This window comes from Ambystoma mexicanum, chromosome 4p (genome assembly GCF_040938575.1).
Source record: "Ambystoma mexicanum isolate Mex_15411 chromosome 4p, UKY_AmexF1_1, whole genome shotgun sequence".
Classification (NCBI taxonomy): domain Eukaryota; kingdom Metazoa; phylum Chordata; class Amphibia; order Caudata; family Ambystomatidae; genus Ambystoma; species Ambystoma mexicanum.
In genome coordinates, this window is record NC_090927.1 from 130,784,620 (window position 1) to 130,799,978 (window position 15,359).

Below are 15,359 nucleotides of genomic sequence, written 5' to 3' on the forward strand. Positions count from 1 at the left end.
AATTCGAGGATTATGTGTCTCTAACCAAGGGATTCCAAGAATAAGCTGAAACTGTGGAGCCTTGATTACATCAAACACAACTACCTCCCGATGGCCATCCGGACCTACAAGTGTCACCTCAGCTGTGGAATGGGTTACCGGTCCAGAGGCAATTTCGGTTCCATCTACTGTGGTGATGACATCTTTGTTGGTTTTAGGACGCAAAGGGAGGTTTATCCTAGAGACCAATTCTCGATCCAGATAGTTTCCTATAGCCCCGCTATCGATGTATGCCTTTATAGCATGCAACCGTTTAGTCTGTTCCGGATCTACGAGGACCATTGGCACAATGAAATGCGAGGTCTGAGAGTTAGTTTTCAAGCTCGGCAAGCGGACCCATACGCTTGCCGGGCGTGGTCGTTTCCCGATACAGAGTTTCCATGGATTTTATCAGCGGCTCCTACCACCTTCTTGGGCGGCTTAACCGGGCAATCTCGTAGAAAGTGCCCAGAGGACCCACAATAAAGGCATAATTGCATCTGTTGTCTTCTTTCCCGTTCTTTTTGAGTTAGGGGTCCTTTAACACCTCCGATTTGCATAGGCTCCGAGGCATCAGCCCCCTTGGGGTTAGCGTGGGTCTTGGCCAACACCCGGGTTTCAAACTTGGACCGATCTGCTTTTCTGTTTTGCACCCTGTGATCCAATTGGACCACTAAGTCTATATATTCAGTGCATTCTTGGGGCGTATTTACAAATGGTGCCAGGACATCTTTAAGTTCTCCGCGTAGACCTCGATAGAATAACGTGATTCTTTTATCCTCTGGCCAACCAGTTTCCACAATTAGTCTATTGAAGGTTGCAATGTAGGATAGAAGGTCTTGATTGCCCTGACGCAGAGATAGAAGTTCGTCATCCAGAGCCTGTCCCTGGGAGTGTTGAGCAAATAACCTTTCCATGCTTGTTTGAAATCCTTGAAAATCACGAAGAATCGGGTCATCTTGAGTTACCAGTGGGACTGACCAATCGGCAGCACAGCCGCTGAGATATGACAACACAAAGGCTACCTTGGTCTGATCATTAGGGAAGGCCCCAGGTCTGCATAGGAAGTGCAAACGACACTGATTCATGAATACGGCAAATCGTTTGGGGTCCCCAGCAAAGCGTTCAGGTGGGGTCAGCGGCATGTTTCCAGGTAGATTAATCTGCACCGGGTTACTGGAAACCACAGGAGCAGGGTTCCCCCCGGAACCGGGTAAAGGAGTTTGTCCAGCTTGACCTTGCAAAAGCTATCTAGCCAGGTCATCAGCTCTATCCTTTATTACAATCACTTCCCTCCTGAGGGCACTAGTCTCTTGATGAGCGGCGTGTACTTCGGCCCGTAATTCCCCCAGTAATTGGGCCAACTGGTCAGTTTCGGAAGTTTCCATAGCGCCTGGGTGGGAATTTGTAGGAAGGCATCGCGTTCTGTAACGCTCACCTGGTTCCCACGGGGGCGCTGGTCTAGTCTGGATTGCTGTGGCCCCTTCTAGCGTGATGCGCAGGACCCGGAACACCGATTGGACAGGACCTCCAAATCATGCTTGCCTGGCCCGTAGGAATATCCTTCTGCAGATGAGAAAGGGGATTAACAGTCTGCAGAATAGTGTGCTAGCTCTCCCCTTTCCCCCTTCCCCTTCGTTCCTCTCTAACTTCCTCCAAACCCCGGTTGAAGCTCACCTTATGGTTTGGAAGGATGAACTCTCCATCCTGCTTCTGGTGCAGGGGCGCGTGTTCGTCCAGTTACTTCACTGGTTTTCAGAATGGCGCTGGCAAAATCCACTTGACTTTCCTGAGCGATGCGCCGTAAGTATGAAAGTTCAAAGTTCAAGTGAGGCCCCCTTTATGTTGTCTTTCTAACCTGTGATCTGTCCTTTATTTCAGGTGCAGAATGAAGGCGATGCGTCGAGGGGTTAAACTGCCAAGGTGAGTAGTGATGAGGGCGATCCCTCTAAATGTCCTTATCATTCCCCAGAAATGTCTCTTGTCCTTTCCCCATAGGGGCCGGGGTACGGTACCTGCCAACAGGGCGGCGCCGACCCGAAATGTGGAAGAAAAGCCGGTAAGTATTATGGCTGTTAATCAGGCTTTCCTTCTGTGTTCCTTCTGCTCACCTTTTGTTTCTTCCTCTCTCCCCTAGGTGCAGAGATGTGGCGTTCGATGCTGACAACCGCGATGGAGCCGGGAGATGTCTCGAGGACAGGTGAGTGAAGCGTGGCACTGCAGCGAGCAACGCAATGCTTTTAAATGGAAGTCTTTCTTCAGGGATGCTGGCGAAAAGATTCCGGATGCAGGTAAGAAGTTTGAAATAGTCCTTGGTTTTCACCTTTCTCTTCTCTTCCTTCCTTGCAGGTCTTCCAGGTTCGAGGCGGGCGTGGCTGGAGTCCAGGAGCAGGAGCAGACCCGGTGAGCGTTAAGCTGCAGGAAGCAGAACAACGCGAAGCATGAGCTGCTGTCTGGGCGTGGCTTAAATAGCCTCCAAAGAAGTCCCAGGTATGTATCCTTCCCCAACTAGGTATGTATCCTTCCCTGGCCACGCCCGAGTGAAAAAATAGTCCCTATGAAAAAATAGTCCCTTTCAGGTCTCAGGGAGGCCTGAAGCGTGCAGCATGGTCTGCATCAGGTAAGTGCACAAAACACCTCCCTTTATGAGCCTGGTGTCTATGGCGCCAGGACTGATGTCCAACATGAGCCTGGCGCCAAAGGCGCAAGGACTGAGTCCAAAGAGCCCCTATAAGGGGCCGCTGGGCTTTTACCCGAGGGCATGATGCCTGCTTCCGGGGGTGCGGGGCCTGGCCTGGTGCTCCGGGGGTAGGCATCATGACAGTAGGTGATCGTGGCCTGGCTCCAGCCTGACATCTTGGAGGGCTGGGGACATGAGGGGCAGGAATCATGACAGATAAAGGGGATGCCATAGTGGTTATGGATACCCAATTTTACAACAGATGCTGTAGAGATCTTCTAGACGACACCGATACCTATATCAAGAATGATAATGATCCTACTTTGAACATCACAGCACTGTGAGAAACGTGAAGGTGTGTCCCTAGCTAGTCCCTGGGGTTCTGTCATCCAGATGGCCAGGACACTACCATCGCTATTGGATCCAGTTCCTGGGGGTGGACCAGTGAGGGAGGATCACCTGGATGGTGGGTCCTTGGGGAGTGGGACACCGATGGTGAGACACAGTAACCCCTTCTTTCAACACCTTTTCCCCATCCTCCCACGTAGGATATTCCTAAACACTGCCCCCCTTTTCCCACACAAATACTTTCGCACAACACGAAAGATAACAGACTAACACCAGAGCCGTTTACATAACATGTCCCAATACAAGGGTCAGGCAAAGTCAGGCAATTGACCAGAATCATACACACCTGACGTCACTTTCGCTTCCCCACAGGGATAAAAGGTGGAGCACACAAGCACAAGTTGAGCAAGGCAAACCGCACAACAAAAGAGCTAACTCAGCACAGCAGTTCAAGAGGAGGAGAAAGACGGTGCAGACCGAGAGGGTGACAAGGAGAGAATCGATCTTGCCTTTTCCGACCAAGGCCCGTGGAACCTCTGCAGAAGGAATAATAAGTCAGCGAACAATAGCCAGCGTGTTTTTCTCCAGTTGTTACCGGTATGCGAGACCCTCCTCCACTGATAACCAAGCCGGAGAGAGATGCTGCTCTCTGTGGTACCAACCTTGACTGGGAAGATAAAGAAAGCAGACCAGTTCATCACACCCAGTGAATCGAGGGGAGAATCGATAAGAAACCGAACTGTGTTAAATGAACGATAGCCACTGGCTAATTTTAACTTTGAAAGGCAAGAATGATACTGTTGAGAAAGAGGGGGAAAACCAGCTTTAGACAAATTCGGCACCACCTGGGTGCTCACTTAGGAAGCGCTTGTGATTACCCAGTTGATGAAACTACCATAACCAGTAGGCCTTGGGAGAAGGCGAAAAGAGGGTCAAAGTGGTCATACAGGGTCTTGCAAAATCCTCTATACCGTTGAATGTCTTTGACCGACAGGGGAATGTGAAGCGAAAGGGAAATGAATCCGGCTTGTTGAAGTGAATGCATGAAAGCGGAAGAGCTGTTTGAAAAGACATTAAGATTTGTGAAACAAGTAGTATTGCAAGACAAGGAGAAATGAACTGTCTCGCTTGTCATTTGTGGTCCGAGCCCGGCCGAGGGAGATCCTGGGATGAAAAGTCATCATCCAAAAGTTTCTATGATTGAGAAGTATAATATCAGACACACCAACATTTGAAAGTGAATGTGATAAACTGACAGTGAGATATCAGGATAGGGGGTACCCTATTGACATATTACAGGAAGCATGCACCAAAGGAATCGCCAGAACACGGGATGAATTGTTGATCCCAAAGCACAAGAACAGTGATACTCCATTCATATACACTATAAAATACTCAAGCCAGAGTCACCACATATCTAGGATTATTAAGAAAATGTCGAGGCTTATCCAACTAGATAGACAGCTCAACAAACTCTTTCCTGCACCACCAATGATTGCCTAAAAAAGAGGCAGACATTTTCATGACCATCTGGTTAAGGCAGAGTAGTCCAAAAAACAGAACCAACCAGTGTTACATAAGCGTAAGAACAGCACGTTCCCTTGTTTAAGTTGCTATAATTGTAATAATATAATGAAAGGTTCTTATGTTAGGCACCCCCGTACTGGGACTAAGATTGCACTGAGAGATTTTGCAACATGTGATTCCAGTAATATTATCTATGGACTTAGTTGCCCATGTAGCATCTTCTATGTAGACCATGAGGCGTGTCAAGAAAAGATGGAATGAGCACAAGAGCAACATTAGAACTCAAAACACCAAGTCACACGTGGGTAGACGTTTCACTGAGAGGAGACATACAGTTTCACAACTACGCTGTATAATATTCAAGGTGGTATACAAGCCTCAGAGAGGTGGCAACGTGTCCAAAAAATGAATACAATGAGAATTGGCATGGATTGATGAACTGGATTCCCTACACCCAACAGGGATGAATTAAGAATTCTATCTGGGAGCTTTCTAATGAAATGTGAGCACTATTGGCACCAGTATGACTGATAGTACTTATAATACCAACTCACACAACAGAATTTATGTCTAATAGAACTGTTGATGGAGTGAGAATTTAATAATCTCTAGTTGATGACTTTATCACGTGAGGTTCTATTTGTGAACATTGACATTTTGTATTAAGATCAGAGAGACAAGCAAGTCGAGTCATTATGAATCTATTGTACTGTCCTATGAACATTTTGGATACAATGCATATTTTTAAGGTCTTTAGCCCATTAGAGTTTCGATGGACATCATAAACCACTCGAACATTACTCTCAATGTAAATCAGAAGTCAAAGGGAACCCCTTGATGGAATGTATCCCCATAGTTGATATCTACCCATGTGTAATTCTATATGTTATTCACACCAGTCCTTGCTAAAGATGTGTGTGGGTCCATGTCAACATGATGGCTGGGACCCCCTTACTTAGAGCGGAACAGAAAACAATCTGAGGTACCCGTGGGGTGAATGCATTATAATGGACCTCAACACGTGTTGGGCGGTATCCCGGCTGTAATACCACCCAACTGTAATAGCGTTAGCGCCCACAGGTCCGACGATATTACCGCTGGATCACAGATGGGGAGTTAACGGCAAATCCCCATTGGGTACATTGAATCCAATAGGGAATTTTCAGCGCTAATACCGCACGCTAATACAGCCAGCGGTAATACAGGGTGCTAAATGGGATTTTCACCTCCAGAAAAAAGATGGAGGTAAAATAGCCCCTTTAGCGCCCAACTCGTGATAGGGCCAGCCCTTAAATGCAGCATTAATGACATTACCACCGCATTTAAGGGCTACCGCCCAATTCGTGATAAGACCCAATGAAAACAAAGAAACACAGCTGGAAGTTCACAGCTGCCGATTATCTGGATTCGGCCAGCCAGCAGGTCCCTGAAACACTAAAAGCACACTGAAAAGCTATATGTCCCTCTTTGTCAAGTGGCTGATGTGGAGGAACCAGGCAATGGGGGTGTTAATACCCCTGTGTACTCTGAGGGAAGTGATGGGCAGAAGGGTTCCATGCAAACGCAGTTTGTAAGGAGGGCACCACAAAGTGCACATTTTGAGCCCCAGAACGAAATTAATATATTGCCTTGTTATAGGACTGCTGACTGGGGGGCCCCGAGACTCAGGGCCCATGCCAATTGAATTAGTCCATGTACAGATGTTACACACAAGGAAAATGGCGGGACGCCTTGACTGAACTTTAACACGCATTCACGTATTTTATCTGATAAATGCTGGTCCCTACGGCCTTAGCATTCATAAAAGCCCAGATGGCTGAATGTTTGCCTAGATTATCAGCAACCGAAAACGGAAGTGTAAAATGGATTGGAAATGTAAAAACCGCTCTGTCTAATTTAGCAACAGATCCCTGTAATCACACAGAGTGTCCCTCTCGTGTGTAATTACTTTTCTGTGTCGCTGGGTTCTTTGCGGTCTCGTGCAGCCAGTGCGTGAGTCGAAAGTCTGTTATCCTTAGAGCGAGCAGTACGTTTGTCTTTCAGCGGCCCCAGACTCTGTTAATTGCTCCGGTAACTATCGTCTCCTCGCGGGGGCCCCTTCCCTGGCACTCCTCCCCTCCTCATCCTCGAGGCATCTGTTCTCTGCGGGAATTGTTCGTGCTGTAAAATGCCGCTGGAGGGGATCTTGTAAATGACAGCTGTCGAATGGGCACTCGAGGCCCAGGCAGACATTTCACTTTTACTCAAAGTGGATTTAATAAATGTGTCTGTCTGAACTTGTTTCCCCGCAGTCACTGATTTAAGATGCCCTTCCTGCACGAGAAGGAAATTATTCCCAAAATAATCCTTCAACAGGGGCTTTTTGATGATTAATGTATTGTGTCTTTTTTGTATTACTGTCCTAAAGTGAACCCTCACTCTGAGGGGCGATGAGTGCGGTGTGGGAAAGAAGGACGTCTGGTGTACACTATGTGACCAGAACAATGTCGACTGCTGCAAGTAAATGTATGAAGGAGAACAGGGCGTCCATTCATTACACGGAGGCCAGTACTATGCATGGTACTTTACTTTATGTTCCCCCCTGAACTACAAGTCCTGAAGTCCTTTGTGCCTGTTGTAACTTGAAGCCTGTGCCACAGGGATCATGCTGCTCTCAAATCTTGGCACTAACACTCTCTCTGTCCTCATTCTCCTTGACCTCTCCTCTGCCTTCGACAAGGTTAACCACAATATCCTAATCGTAGGTCTCTGTGACATCCTGGGAATCAAAGGTCAGGCTCTGGCGTGGTTAACCTCCTTTCTCTCCAGCCACCCATCCCAGGTGGAATTCAGAGCCTTTCACACAACTATCGCTCTCTCAACCTGTGGCGTCCCACAGGGATCTAACCTTTCCCTATGGTTCTTCAACGTCCATATATCTGCCCTGGCATGTGTGATTGCCACTTTCACCTGCAGTGTTATGCGGATGACACGCAACTATCTTTCAGGCTATCCTCAGCCTCCTCCTCGCTCATATCTGACTGCCGCTATTCAGTCATTCAGTCTCGCGCTCTGAAACACTTGTATAAGAGCGCGATAGAAATAAAAAATCAATATCAATATCAATGGTGTGCTGAAAACGACCTCTGCATCAACGCCAGCCTATCAGCTACAACTCCTCAGAGGTACTCTACCATTTCTCACTTTCCCCCAGCAGCTCACTGTCTCCAGAGCCCTGGTTCTCTCTAGGCTGGACTATTGCAACAGCCTCTTCCTCAACCTCCCTTCTTCTTCCCTGCGCCCTTTCCAACTAGTCCAGAACCGAACCGCAAGACTTATCCTTGGCCTCAAGCACAGGGACTGTATCTCTCCGGCACTGAAATTCCTTCACTAGCTCCCTGTGGCTGCAAGGATTAAGTTCAAGACCCTCTGCATTGTTCACAAGGCTTTCTGGGGCCTGGGACATACCTACTTGCAACGCTGCCTACCTAAATACTTTCTCTCACGAGCCCTCTGCTCCTCTACCTCCAACCTTCCGCGAGTGAGCCGGTTCCCCAAGCAGAGATTTGGAGGGAGATCCTTATTCTCTGCAGATGCATCCTTGGAATAGCCTCCTTGCCGCCCTCCGTCTTGAGCCTCACCTTCTTAAATTCCAGAAACTCTCCAAGACCTTTCTCTTCTCCTCTTCCTTCTCTCACCCTCTACCTTGCTAACCTAGTTCTCTGCTCTTTCCCTCTTTCCCTCCTTTTCCTCACAGTTTGCTGACTGGCCGCTTGATGCACCTCAGAGTCCCACAGGTCCCTGGCACCCCCGCTAGTCCTCTTTCGCACTGCCTCAGGGCCCCACCCACACTCTCTGCACTTGAGAAATAAACCCAAGAGAGTGGCTCTCTCTGCACTTACCCTAGTCTCCACCGACCGGTTGCACTTGGTCCTACCCCTCCCTGTGACTGTCTGTGCACTTGTACGATCCGTATGCACAGTGCCTAAGATCGTCTGTCTGTTCTCCCTTGTCTCAACCCATTAATTTGCACTGGTAAAACATGCAGAATCACAGCCAGGCCTATTTGCTGTATCTCAAATTGTTATATGTATTTTACGCACTTATTCTGCCTGTGCAGACTATTATCATCTCAGAATTTCAAGGGCTCTGAGCGACTGTTGTTTTTCCCCATGTTCCCACCCTCCTTGAGCGCTTTGAAACACTTGCCTGTGTATAGGCGCTTTATTAATAAACAATAACATACCATGCTGTTTCACATGGTGCGTGACCACGTGACACTGTAAATAAAAGCGGCAAACGACTTTTCGCCCACTAGTTACCTCCCAACTCCCTCTCTAAGTGTGTGTCATTGCGGCCCTGCCCTGTCAGCGCACATGATGTCCAGGACAGACCGCTCTGCCTCCCAGGGCACCCTCGCACCATGGGGGCAGGACAGGCCGGCCCCCTAACAACTGGCGACAAAGGTGGGACGCACTCCCTTCACGATCCCTCACATCAAGGGACACAGCCTGTCCCTGCCACACTGCCTTTGTGGCGAAACATGCTCGTCCCAGAGCTGGAGCACGGCACCCAGGGCCAGGAAGCCCTGCCCGCAGTCAGCTTCCCCGGCATGCAATAGATCTGCCAGCCTCCCCGGAGTACCAAATATCTGCTGGTCTCCCTGGCATGCAACCAATGGATTACTCCCGCCTGGGGGAACCTGACCTGGGTTCGGCCCGGACCGCTTCCTGCAACCACTCCTGCCTGGGGGAGCCTGGACAGGGCATGACCTCAAGTCTGTTGCCCTGTCTTTGCGGCTTTGACTGCTGCCCTCAACCCCTCATCAAAGATGACCCCTGCCTCCAATGCTTCCGGGTTGGGGGCAGTGGTCGAAGTGGGCAGGAGCGGATGGGAGCGGTGCTCCACTACTTTTATAAATTAAGTTTTACTATTGCTATACTTTTATCTTAAAAAGAAACCGTTTAAACCAAAAAAACGACGCTGGATGGCTTTGCAGAATTTTTAAGTCCGGCAATCTCAACTGGCTCAGGACGTCCAATGGTGGGCTTCTGACCTTGGTCAGGGTCAGGTCAGGTTCCAACCTGGAAATAGTAAAGTCTACCAATCACGGACTGCTTATCCAGATAACTACTCTTAAGAAAAACCAGTGTGATGAGAAGTCCACAGGAACAGGCCCAAAACATCTGAGCTTAATTAATATCTATTGGAACCCTGCGTAGGTTGGAATAAAGAAGATTACCAATGCCATTGCAGAAGTCATCGATGAAGCATGTAGCCAGGAGAGTCCATCAATTATCGTGTGTGTTGATTTAAACTCTCTATGCCGGCCGGGACAAAGACATCCAAGACCTCGACAGCCTTTGTCAACAGATTCTGAAAGGCCAAAAATGGAACTCCCTGATGAAGTCCCGGGATTTACACCTTCTAAACGGCCATTTTGAGGACCAAAATTGTTGCAAGCCAACTTGGCAGCGGCGGCTACAAGCCTCTGTAATTGATTACATCTTCGTGTCACAAGATCTGATAGACCTTATAACATCCTTCAAGGTAATACCAACTAAGGGGAGTGACCACAATTTGTTGGAAATGAGCTGGGAGGGGGATTTGGCGAGGTCTGCACACTTTGCCCCCGCCCAAGTAGAACATACAAATAAAAGATGTAGACAGAAGATGATCAAGAAAGATGTAGAGAGACTGGGATGGACGTTCTCAAGAAATCTCTCAACAACAAACCTGCCTCGCCAGCATTTGCCAATAAATTATGTGTCGCTGCTGGCGCCATACCTGGTTCAGAACTCTCCCAGTGTCACACCTAGAACAAGACATTACAATGACTACGATAACGAGGTTGCCATAAGAAAGAAAACCCTAAGACAAACCTTGACCAAGTTAAAAAAGACTCAGCCGCATTGGTCCAGGACGATGTGTGGAAACTAAAGAAAAATTATAACAGTTGGATTAGGGGGCCATAAGAAGGAAATGATCCAGAGAGATGCTCAAAGGACACTGAGAGCGATAGAACAAAAAAACATATCGGAAATCTGGGCTATTATCAACTCAACAGGAACATCCAGACATCTACCATTAATAAACGCAGTCGCAGAAAGCCTTGTTTGAAGAGAGGCTCAAAGTGGAGGAGATTACCTATGAACAACCGGCCTGAATCCTCGACTATGAGCAGACTGACTTGGTGAATTTAACAAGACACGTTAAACCCTCCAGAGTACCGGGCCCAGATGTTCTATGAAACATGACCCTTAAACAAAACCCAGAACAGGGGGCTCATGTATTGGACCAAATTTTGAAAAACATTCTGGTAACCAGAATGTTCCCAAATTCATGGAAGGAAGCTAGCGTGATCCCGATCTTTAAGAGTGGTGAAAGGGGCAACCCAAATAACTTTTGCCCAATTGCATTACAGGATGTTATGGGGAAACCTTATGCCACATTGCTCTTACAAAGATTGGGCAAATGGTCACTGAACGAGGGACGGCCGGATCCGTTTCAGTCTGGCTTTACAAAGGGCCTGGGGACTTCCCCACCAATATTTCTTCTTTCATTACCAATGCACAGAGCCCAACAAACAAGCCGCAAGATCTACATAGCCCTTGTCGATCTACCCAAAGCTTTTGATGGAATTAGTAGGAAAAGACTTTGGAATAAGCTGCTATCATGGAATTGCCCTACAGACCTGGTCAACCATACGGTTAGGACAGATACATGTTCACTTTAGGCATTATTCACACATGGGCCACAGTTACATAGAAAATCCAACAAGTCGGCCTTTCCATTTGAATGTCAGTTTATTTGTGAAAAGTAAGTGTCTTTCTCTGAAATATGTCACTTGGCTTCACTTTTTAAATGTGAGGCACAATTCATCCTTTTTCACATGCCTATCATTTCAGTGTATATTTTCCCACGTGTAGTGCTGCAGATTTGAATCTGTCAAAACAGGCGCCTTTTCCCAGTTTACACAAAGTCAGCATCTGCAGCACCATGTGTTAATTCTTATTCATTGGGCATATCCATCAGTTTTAAGCTCGCAGGTAGATGCCCCTTCACTTCCGCACCTGTCTATTTTAGTGGAGTTGACAAGGCCCATTTCTTTCCATTTCACTTGGCCTTGTGTCGGAAATCACTGATTTGTACTGGCTTTTATATTTCAATGGAACTCCACATTAGCCAGCTTCAATCTCACAATAGGGGCCCAGCATGGCCTCCCCATCTCTGTCACTCCGGAGCTGTATTTTCACCCCACAAGCTATCCAATTCTTTATATACATGTGGCTCCATCCCAGGATCCTCATTGGGCACACTACACTCAGTTGCACATGCCCTGAAGCAGAGTGCTGCGATTGGAGGGCCAGTAACAGCACTGAGCTACCAGGCACATCTCTATTTTCCCACCTGCTATGTTTCTGTTAAATGTGCTTAACTTCTTGTTGGCACTTGTCCATTCAGTGCTCTGAGAACTACAGACATGGGGCCTCATTACAAGGTAGGCGGTGGACCAAGGTGCTATTAGCACCTTGGTCCATGCCGGTAAAATACCGGCACCGCCTTGGAGGAAAGGGGAATTACCGCCCTATTCCAAGGTTGGTGGGGCGTTAATCCCCATTTCCCCCATTGGCCTTCCCCATTCCCATTTTTGCCCCATAGGGCAGTTTCCTTGTAAAAAGCAATGAGGGGTTTCCATACATCGCTTAGCAACAAGCACAACAAACAAATGCTGGTGGAATGCTCCGCGACACCACAGTTATCCGCGAGATACAGCATGCGGACGGAGGGGAAAGCTTCTCTTTCTGACTAGCATGGGCTAAGTAAGTATTTTTGAGTTGCATACATCGCGCACAATATGAAAGAAGCACCCGGGGCTATACACTAACTAGTAAGGCAAGACCACTGGACTGATTGGCTTTACTGCTTTTGTAGTCATTGATTGAGAGAACAGAAAAGGAAAAAACGTACACAGAGTGGGACGACAGCATGATAGCAGGATACAGCCCCCGAATCTGCTAATCATACACTGCTCGAATACGTGACCAATAACTAGAAATGCTTATTGTGAGCACAAATGGTTTGAGTATTATGAAAAAAAGCTAGATGTTGATAGTAACAAATTGCTGCATCTATTATCTCTACAGAGTTGAGAAGTGATACGAGCACCGCCAAGGAAAGCGTCACTATAGGTTGTTGGGCTGACACAGAGAGCCCTACTTTAAGAAGACTCGTACCATCATATTTAGGACAGTTTTTCTATGATATGAATATGTTGGGTGATTGAATAGACCCGAGCTTGAGAGGATTGCGAAATGGTGGTCATTTACATGTATTGCCTGAATGGATTGCCTGTACAAGACTGTAAGGTTCCTAGCAGCATAGACATTTTACACATTTATAGTGGAGTGTAAAACATAGTCTGTATGTGAGGTTGTGGATCAAACAGCAGCCCCTGAGGAAGTTCTAAGGACAGGTGTCAAGGTTTAAGAGAACGAAACATGTTGGGCAAGTTGCTAAGTACATATAGACACCCAGTAAATTGGTAGACATAGGGTGTCATACCTGTGTATCTAATGATTGACACAAGTTCAAATAAGGTACAACATTGAATAATTGGAAGATGTGGATGGTAGCACATTGTTTTTGCAGTAGTTTTGATTTAAGGAATGAATGAAGGTTTTAAGATATAAATTGTTGTATGTTGTTTTTTCACACCGTTACGTACAAATACGTTTTTGATTAATTTGTATGAACTAATGGATAGTCCACACAGGTTTTGTTGTTTGTTGATAGATAAAATACCCTTCTTTTCTGCCCATGATTCCAATTCCCTGAAAATGATACCAGCGAAGATTTTACTGTCTGCATCTAGTAGCGGGATTGGGCAATACTTTGTCGGATCTGCCTGATCACCTTTTTTGTAGATTGGGATGACTATCGCGCCTCGCCATGACTCAGGGATAGTTGTAGAATTCATTACCTTATTAAAAAAATTCAATAATATTTTTGACGACAATCCTGTGTTGCATTTCAGGATCTGATTTGGTAGCCCAGTCTGGCCCGCTGCTCTAGAGGGTGAGGACTTCTTTATTAGCTCCTCTATTAGGTCCTGATCATAATTCATGCCCCAATTCATTTTTTCGGGGCGATGGGCAGGGACATATTTTAATGGGGTGTATAAAGATAGAAAATGAGCCTGCCATGACTCCACATTAATTGAATTGCTCTGTAGACTGTTTTGAGAGCAACTTTGAGAATTAATGAGAGACCAAAAGTTCCTAGAGTTTGCCCTGCCCACTGCATGAAGCATTTGTTCCCCGTCTTGCTCTAATCGCATATATTTCTGTGATTTGGACCAGTTCCTATATTTTGAGTGTATTTATTTTTTATTTGACCGTGTAGCCATCTTTATTCAGACTGTCATTTTTCAGCATTCTCATTTCCCTTCTTAGGTTCCAGACCGGTAGCACAGCGAGTAGAGTGCTTGCTTTGACATCTGTGCAGAGCCTGCTGACGCAGGTTCAAATCCCGGCAGGGCCAAACTCAGCCTTTCACCCTTCCGAGGTCAATAAATGAGCACCACACACCGTGGGTAATAATAAGCAGCGCTCATATACCTGAGGGCTCGTAGAGCTATATAAATGCTAAATAATAAGGTCTCTCTTTCTGTTGCACATGGCTACATCAAATGTGTGGATGTGCTTTACTTTCGCCACGTTCCCCCCTGTTTTCGGTGGATTAATGGATCATAAAAGTTCGACAAGAGAGAGGATTATAGATTGAATTGAGTTCTGATGCAGTGGCTTTCTCCAGAGACTTTAATAGGCCCTTATTCAATTTGGACCCCCACCTTCGAATCTGACTAATCTGTTACCTTTGCATTTTACCAGTACGGAACCAGGGAGGACTTTCATGGCTTTTGGTTGGGAAAGATCCCCACCAGCATATTGTGGTTGTTAAATGTGTTCAATTTTACAGTAAAATGGCTACAGTTATCAAACAGATCTTTGGTCAGAAACACATAGGGCCTCATTACGACCCTGGCGCTAATGGGTTAACGGCGCCGTAAAAGGCTGCGGCGGCGTTAACCCATTAGCGCCTTACTACGAGGTCCCTTTGCGGGACCCGACCTGAACGGCTCGTCTAGACCAGCCGTTAAAGTAGGGACCCGCAAAGGGACATTGGTGCTAAGTACGGTACCGCAATTTGCGGTACCGTACTTAGCGCCTTCCCCAGTCCCATTGAGCCCTATGGGGCAAAAACGGGAATGGGGAAGGGCCAATGTTCAATGGGGAATTACCGCCCGCAAACCTTGGACTGGGGTGGTAATTCCCCATTAAACATTGGCGGACTCGTTACGATATCGGCACCAACCATGGTGCTAATAGCGCCATGGTTTAGCGCCAGTATCGTAATGAGGGCCATAGTCAATTGTTGACCCCTGGTCCCTTCTTGACCAATTCAAGCGGGGGTGGACATCGCCCTTTATGTTCCCATTTGCCATACAGAGTTCCCATTCCGCTAAGAAGGAGTGCCAGCGATTTCCATTGGGTGTGGGCTCTTTTACTGGGGCGTTGTTCAACTGGTATTTCATGCATTGTGAATTCAAATCTCCAGACAATATTGTCTATTGCGCCATACTTCATTTTGATCTGGACTGGAACAGCCGCCAACTGTTCCAGAAAAATAGATAAAGTTTTTGTGGCAGGATTCCAGTAAATGTTAATTACTATCACTGAGTGATTACTATGGCCAGGAACAGTGATTCCAGTCTTTGCTTTCCATGCTTTTAGTGCCAAAATTC